This window comes from Anser brachyrhynchus (assembly GCF_964034855.1).
Source record: "Anser brachyrhynchus genome assembly, chromosome: 18".
Taxonomy (NCBI): domain Eukaryota; kingdom Metazoa; phylum Chordata; class Aves; order Anseriformes; family Anatidae; genus Anser; species Anser brachyrhynchus.
Genome location: NC_137711.1, coordinates 2,109,012 through 2,117,803, shown reverse-complemented (window position 1 = coordinate 2,117,803; position 8,792 = coordinate 2,109,012).

The following is an 8,792-nucleotide window of genomic DNA, read 5'->3' as shown; positions in this document are numbered from 1 at the left end:
AAGGCTTTGGTGAGCAGCCTTCTCCTTGTCAGCACATACTTCAGTTTCAATACTGTAAATACCAATGTGATTTTTTGAGGTGATTGTTAGAAACACTCAAATTATAACACAAAACTATAAAACACGAACTATTGTGCTCCCACAAGCAACACTGCTTGCATTTCATCGTCTTACAGATGGCCCGTACTTTGCACTTCTTTCCAACATATCTTGTAAGTAAAAATGCTATGTATGTGATTAATTGACAAAAATTTGGTAATATTTCCAGTAAAATTTTCAACAAACGTTGATTAAAAAAAGGTCAACTGTTTATAGAAAAAGGAGTATTTCAACAATTTACCATCACGTTCAGAAAAATTATTTTCAGGAAAATGTCTTTTTTTAATGAAAATATTTTTCTTAGAAATAACATTGGTCAGCTCTATTAACGATATTGGGAGGGTATGAAGTGACAATGAGCAAATCATGAAAAATGGACAGAAAACAAACACAGAATCATTCCAGCCCTGGATTGCTTTTTAGTTATATTGGAGACATTCCAGAGCTTCCATTTTTCCACCGGTGTTTAATGGGCTCTCTGTTTGCATTTATGTTTTCCCGATCTTTCAATCTACAGAAATGGCTGTCTCTGGCAGGACTGTTAGCATCACCACCTTCATCCCCTCTTTTGTGTGTATGCGTGTGTGTATGTCTTTTTTTCCTGAAGTGGTAGGAAGGAAACTCCCTGATACAAATGTATAAAGGGTAAACATAAAAAAGGTTGGAAGTCAGGGGTTTCAGAGACTGCATGAGACTCCATCAGTGGATTTAGCTTGTACACGCACTCCCTGGAAAAAGTCCCTGCCCCAGAGAGTTTATGCCAATTAAAATTTAAAAAATGACATCAGTGAAATTAACCTAAATTTTGCTTGACCTGGAATTTAGGTCAGTTTAGATCATCGTCTCACCAGGGCTGTCTAAGATTCAAAACCACGTGGAGAGCTATAGAAACAGAAATGTGCTTCAGAGCAGAGGTAGCTCCTGCAAAGTCAGCGCTGAGGCAGTGCAGGACCGTGTGTTCAACGATCACCAGTACTCCTGTTGCTACCCATGTGCTGATATGAAAAACCGCCCAAAACACGGCTAAAGGGCACACAGTCAGTACCAGAGGTGTCTGATAGAGAGCTCAGCAAATGGACATGGTGCACATGGCCGCGTTATCTCCTTCCAGGACGGCTGGAGTGCAGCCTGGGGGCATTCATCTGAGTGTGTCTGGGTAGAGGCAAAGCCACGTCAGGTCCGTTAGGTGGGCACAGCACAAAAGTGACTGCTGGGCACCATACCCAAGTGCTTGGCAGCGACTGGAGGTGACTCCTAAGCCTAATGATGTTTGCTGTCTTTGACCTATAGCACTGCAGGGAAAGGAAAAGGTAAAGAATGTTTTGCTCGCTGTGTGCCATTGAGATCTGAATTCAGTGACAAAGCTCCAGCAAGCTTCACATTCTTGGTACCCTTGTAACACTTCGTACAGGATCTGAGTGCCAAAAGGGCTTTTTCAAACCCCTACGTATATATAGGTGACTAAACACACGCATGCATCCCTGTAGGCGTACATTACTGGAAATACAATGACTTTTTTCAGTTGGACTTGTTTATTTCCTGAGATGATGGTGTTTCCATAACTTGCTCATTAGATGACTACTGAAAACACTAAGAAGACAAGAAAACAAGTCATCAGTTGCCCTCTCCTTTCAATGCTTTCCACCTTGTAGCACAGCCTTTGAGGCATTCTATTTTCAATTTTTCTTGTAGTGATTTGTGCTGTCTTTGTCCTTGTGCATAATTCTAGCAATCATCAGAACAGAAAAAAATCTCATTAAAATAATGGGAATAGCTGGGTAGTGAACAGCATGTGGAAGTTCGATATCACGTACATGGGATATTTTATGCTCATTCTTCCTTCCTTGAGACGCCAGGATGGACACGCGTCCAACATTATGTTCACAATGCATTTAACAAGCAGCATAGTGCTTCTTTCTTCACAGAGTGCCACAAGCACATGCAATTAAATATTTTCCACTTCTCCAATTAAGGCAAATGGCCCTTGCAAGCAAGCTCAGTACTTTTTCCTGCAAAGCTTGCTCTGATCAAGTGGTGGCAGTAGGTTGCTTTGTTAGAATAATTTCTCCATGGATTTACATGCCCCACCCTCATGTAAATAGAGTTGGGATTTAGAAGGTGTGAGCTGGCATGGCAATGAAGTCTGCAAAATGTAAGCTGCAGTAGCCCTTTTTCCAAAGTCTTGACAGTAAGCAGAGTTAAATAAGAGACTGGGATCTCATTCAGTATCTGTGAGTGGGAGAAGTGTTGGGGAAAATAGAGTCATGCATTGCTCTAATCCAGTCCTCCCCTAAAGCTCGTTGTGGTTTTAGTTGTTATTGTTTGTTTGTTTTAACGGGAGGGGGGGTGTGCAGTTGGACGTGTTCCACAGGAATAGCTGTGAATTATCACAGTATCAGCACAGGGGTGTGGGTGGCAGAGACTGAGAGCTATCTCAGCGTGTGTTTCCTAAAGGTGGGAGGGATGTGAGGTAACCTTTTCAGAGTATCTGTGTGCTGTCCGGAGAGATGACAGCTTCCAAGGACTTCAGTCACCAAAGGTCCAGAATACCCAGCACCAGACCTGCAAATGCTACAAAACAATTTAGCTATACGTTCTCACTCGCCAGGACTCAGCCCAAACTCTGACTGTCAGACTCTGGAAAGAAGTCTCCCTTAGGGTTAGGTTATCCCATATCTGGCTGCTGTAAGGTGTCCGCAGCTCCGCCGAAGCAGCTGGTGCCACTCGCTGCTGGGGTACCTGGAGCACTGCAGGCAGGTTTTTTGGAGCCCCTGCTGAAAGCGTTGAGCTCCGCAGCCCTTGCAGTAAGCTCTGCGAGCATGTAACTTGGCAAAGCAGCAAGGAGAGAAATGCTGATTGCCTATTTCTCTAATAGACTGGCTGGTGGAGCTTTTTGTCTGTCAATGTCTCTCCTTCATGAAGCAGAAACCTTGGGTGCTCCTTTCCCCCAGGAAATGCCTAGCACAATGCAACTGCCATTGTCATGCTGCAGACAGCTGTAACACCATGAATAATACAAATTAGATTGTTCAGTAACTTTAGATAGTGATAAGGAAACTGCCCCACCCTTCTCTTTCGATAGTGGGACAGATCTGCCCGGATTATGCTACTCCTTGGCAGGCAATGGAGATCTGTATGTGCAGCTGCCTGGTATTAAGAGATTAATTATTAATTTCTATAGACCCTCACATTAGGTGATTTTTCTTATTGTGTTTAACAGCTATCCCTGTCAACTTCTCTTTCCCAAATGGCATCCTTTTTGTGATACTTTAAAGTGATGTGTTGACATCATTCCAAAGAAATAAAAGCCCGTGTGAATTGTTCTCAGACTTTGCGTACTTCCTGAGCTGGTTTCAAAGCATTGATTGCTCCAGGGCAAAGAGAGGACAGGGAGCACGAACACTGCCAAATTGGCACTGCGTTCAAAAGGGGACTTCGCATCTGAGTGGGGTTTGGATCAAACCCTTGCAGAAGAAAAATGAAGGCACTGAAACATAGTCTGGGGTAATTTCCTACCTGCACTGCAGGATGTTACACAACAGTGGGCCGGTGGGTGAGAACGGGGCTCAGCTAACCTCGCCATCCATCCAAAGTTACGTAGACTCCCTTGATAATCAAGGGGAGGATGAATCATCCTTCTGTTAGACAGCTGTCCAAGATGAGTGGGCTGAATTGTTTTCTGGATATGTCTGTCTCCTCCATTAATTACAGAGAGTTTAGGTAACTAGTTTGGACTAGAGCCCTAATTTTTAGATGGCCAAAGTGAAAGAAAACAAATCCACCCTCAATCTCTCTCTGCCTCAACTGTCCACCTGTAAAATGCAGGCTGTTTGTGTGCTTGAGTTTTGATAGTAAGCTCCTTGTGGATCTAGTGAGCCTGCCTGGATCTAATGCTAGTGTCACTACATTTGTTCACTACAAAAGGGGATTTGAGTTGGGTCCTCTATTCAGTGCAATAAGAGAAATGAGCAAAAAGCTTGGGAGCTGCAGGTGGCAGATCTCTTGAGGTCCAAGGTGTGCACGTGTGGTGGTTTATTGTTTTCATGGGGAGTAAGGGGGGGAAATAGCTTCTTGCAGGGAAATAACGATACAGCTGAGATCCTCATATTTCACGTACTATGTTGTCCTTGACAGCTTGTGGAAGTTCAGGAGGACAGGGGTTGTAGTTGCTATGATATATTGTTAGAGGATTAGTACAATTTACTTAATGGAGTTCTAGTCTTAAAGTTTTCTGATCAAAACTCACGATTAGAGAAGCAGGTTTCCAAATTGGTTATTTCGTTTAGTACAAAACTTGTTTTCAGGTACTAAAGCAACATGGAAAAGCACATTCAGTGAAGACTTTGCCCATTTTTTTCCTTTCAAAAGTGAGCACTTATTTTGAAGAGTTACAAGAAGAAACCTTATTTTCTTGCTTTTGTTTTCATGTGCAGTCTCCTTAGATTTGTTACACAAACCAGTGGTTTATTTTTATTTTGAGTAATTGCTCCAGAAATTTACAAATATGCACAATGTTATTCAGACATCATTGGAAGGCATGGGGGAGTCGCCAGAAGTTTGGTGACTCTTGTTCCACAGTTTTTTAGGATGAATAACGAAGCTGTGGTTCAAGACAATCAAAGTCTTCCTTTGGAAACAGACGCTGCCTAAGTGTTATCACCTAGATCTGAACCTTGTACCCTTCGTGGTAGGAGTTTCCATTTCCAGTTTCTGTTTCCTCTCCCATGGATATTCACCAATGTCCCGATAATCTCCGCAACAGCAGTACTGTGCTTTTTTCTTCAAAAAATACAAACGCTGGCACTGGTGCGTTGAGTCGCCTCGACATTGTGGTGCTCAAAGAAAACCTGGCAATGACCTCGCTCTCCATCTAACCTCACCTCCATTCGGCGGGCAGAGGCTCCCCTCGGCTCCGTGTAATATACAAGCACATTTTGTTTCTTCATTTGCCAGGTTGTTGCTGGTTTAAAGACATGACTCCGTTAGGCCACTCTGGGTACAGTACGGCATCTCCCAGCTTGGGCGGCTGCTTGGGCTTGGGTGATTGCTTTGATCATGAGAGCCAAGACAAGTCCACGCAGGGTAACCGTGCTCTGTGCTCACTCCGTGTCGAGCCTGCCCGTATGACTTGTATGAGTATATGTTGTCATAGACTCCTAGATTAATGTGCTGCAGTGCTGTATGAAAGAACTCCACTTCCTGGTGAATAAGGCTTAGAGGTATCTTAACACAGTTACATAGCGTGTTTAAAGGGAAAGATCAAAAAAGAGCTGTTCCAAATACCTTGAGAGCAGGATAGCAGATACAATCATGTACTTTTCTCTTTTAACTGATAAGGCAAGATGGAAAACAGCCCGTACATCTGCATGGCTACTCTCAGGAACTACCCATTCACCAACCAGCTTTACATATGGTTGGAAGAAAAAGATGTTTTTTCTAACAAACATCTGTTCCTAAAAAATAATAATAATAAAAAAAAATCAATCCTGTTATTCCTACCTCTTTTTACCCAGAACAAGTACGAACAACAAAAACTGAAGGCATCACAGCCACAAGAATGTCCTCATTGTTTTGTGCACATCACTGTGTTTCTATAAATATCAGCCCAGCTGCTATTGAAATAATCTTCATGTTTTTTAGACTATTCTGTTCTACTCATGTGTCCATATTAAATGGGTTGTTTTCATAAGGCCAAAATACCTCTTTCCAATGAACTGAATTTAGCATTCAGCAAATGCTGCTCAACCATCCCTCAGACCATTACGTTTGTAAGTTATTTTGGGGGTTTGGCAAAGCCATTAGCATCAGCTTCAGAACAGCCCTTCAAAATGTGTGCTCAGCTAAATTCACTTAATATAAAAAAATATTTAAAAGTCCAACCAAGTCGCCCACCTTCCTTTTTGCTTCCCAATCTATGGGATTGTTTTCAACTAAAATACCACGTGGGCGTATATATTCTACTCCCTTGTCCAAATGGATGTGAATATGGATTATTATGATTAGCGTGCATGCATCTACACTCTCCTGAAGAACATTTTGGGAGAGGGAATATATACCTTATATTTCACATAGAAGGTTCTGTATGTTTAAAGAATTAGAAGTATCCTCTGGTGTTTAGGAATCTAGGTACATTAGATCAGAGATTAGCTGAGTCAGAAAGCCTGTAAACCCTTGCAGTTGGAAATGGTCACATAATCTACAGTTAGTCATGTAAGATTCAAGGAAATATCCAGTCCAGAAACAACCACATACCACAATCCTTAAAGCACCTATTAAAAAAAAAAACAACACACAAAACAAAACGAGCAAAAAAATAACTGTTTACTGCCCTAGATGTAGTTGAAAGACAGACAATCAGTATAAATCCCTACAGTGGCTGGTGTTTTAAGATGCTTCAAGGAGCATTGTTGGTCTCTCTTTAGAAACCATCGATGGTTACCCAAAGTGTCCCAAAATATGGCATTTTAAAAATCACCTGTGATTTGCCCCTTGTGTGGCAGCTTTTTCACATGCGTGAACTTGCAGTAAGAAGCATGATGTTTATAAAACTTTATAATAAAACATTAAAAATTACCATAACATTATATTATCAAGTCAATACTACCTAGTTCGTTGGTAGGATTAGGGTTTAGGTCTGATTTTAATTTTGTTTTTCCTATCTATCTCATGTTTGCAGTTCAAGAAGGAATACAGAATACCCTTATACTTAAAACGTGATAGCAGAAAAGCACTGAATTAGGAATCAACAAAAAATTTCACTGAATCATAAATGACTTGAATCTGAGCATAAGTTTTGAGTCAAACTTAAATGAACAATTCTGAAAACTGGAAACTGTTCAGGACTGGGAATGGGACTGTGGGAGCTTTACTGGAGCTGGGGCTCAGTATCCCAGCTCAGATGGGATGAGCTTTGGGAAATCTGGGTGCTCACCTTGCTGCAATTTCGTCCTGTGCAGGCTCATGCCTGCTGGTTTGAAGAACTGAGGAGTGGGAGCTGAGATAGTAAGCAGTCTCCAAGTGTCTACTTCATTTCATAAATGAAGTTTCTGTCATACAGAATCACTGCTTAACTTCTGTGTTGCCATCTCAGAGACGATGCTGCTCCTTCTCCTGCTGATCAGCTCATTCGTGTTTGCTGCTCTCTCCTCTGTGCAATGGCCAATGCTAATCAAGTCACTGCAAAACCTTGCTGCTGGGTCGGAATTGTTGGCACCTGCCAACAACAGCAAAATCAGGTTTTCAAATTTGTGTTCCCAACAGTCTGCACAAGACTGACATTTCTTCAGCCCATGCTCTCTTCCCAGTCTCCACGTGTGCCCTAGGTGCCCATGGTAGAGGCCCAGCATTTAAGCCATAAAATCCAAGGGTTGTTATCTTATCCTACAGAGACTGGCTTCTTTGTGTCACTGCTGTGTTCCTTGCCATGAAAGTCATGTGCTGAAACTGCTCTCATGATACCTAAATTGTGGATAAACAGAAACTGTTAATTTTCACTGCTGGTATCATTCTTCAGGCTCTCTAAACAAGTACTGCTCACCAAATATCATGGGCTCTTGATGGGATGGATGAACACTGCCTAACCGAATGTGCAGAAAGAGGGTTTTGTTGATTTTTTTTCTCCCTTTTTCAGTTATTTAGTAGATTAAATAAATAAAAATAATTCCCTTTCACTTGCGGTCCAGTGTAAGCAACTTTGTGACGTTTGTTGCCTTGGGATTTATACATTTGAAAAACCTTTGGCTCCAACATTTTCTAAAGATTTGGAAGCAAATGTTGCTCTTTAATTTGGCTTAATCTGCACATGGTGGAGGATGGAAATGAGAAAGACTAGGAATGCCTCTTCATGCTTGTAGTAGTCTACCTTACTCATTTAAAGTCAAGCTGGATCTAAAGTAAGCAACGACTGAATTTGCATTTAAATGCAGTGTATTTTCATCAAACATCATCCAAGAGGTTTCCTTGGTACAGGGATTTCTGGCAGAATTTCTCTAGTATCCTTGTTTGCTTCTTAGCTGTGGTGATGTACAAGGAAATCGAGCTACCAGATTTGGCTGATGGTTTCAATCTTCCCCAGACATCTGGCAGATGCTGTGCTGGGTCAAACAGTTTTAAGAGGCTTTTCAAGTAGATATGATCTGAGCCACAAGATTCGGATTGTCAGACCAACTTTGGGGGCGTGTGGTTTTGGTTTGGACCCATCTTATTTTTTAATGTCGTGGATGACAAGTCCTCCTTGTTCCAATGTGCAGATTGGCTATGAAAAAAAAAAAAAAAAAAAAAAAAAGTGGAAAAAAACTTTTCATATGGACAAAACATAAAACCACTCACATGTTCTGTTTGAAATTTTCCAGGGCAATTGGAACCTTTTAAATTGCCCTGTGAAAGACCCCCCAGAAAGGCTGAAGTTTACTTTTGATGAATTACCCCAAATTTTCAGGAGGATTCAGTGCTAGGGTAAGCAGGTGTGATTCTCCTGACTAACACTTATCTTGCAGGGAAAGTTGCAGATTTATTGGTTCTATTCTAAGTGAACCATTTTTTCTCAAACTGTCCAGGGCAATCTGTTACGTCTGTAGTTGGCAGAAACAAGAGTATAATCTTGTCACTCATTGCCTTTGTTCTTTTCCCTTCCTGCTTTTAGTTTATTGTACTTGCCTGTTGGGAACTTTTTTTTTTTTGGATTCTAAGTGCAT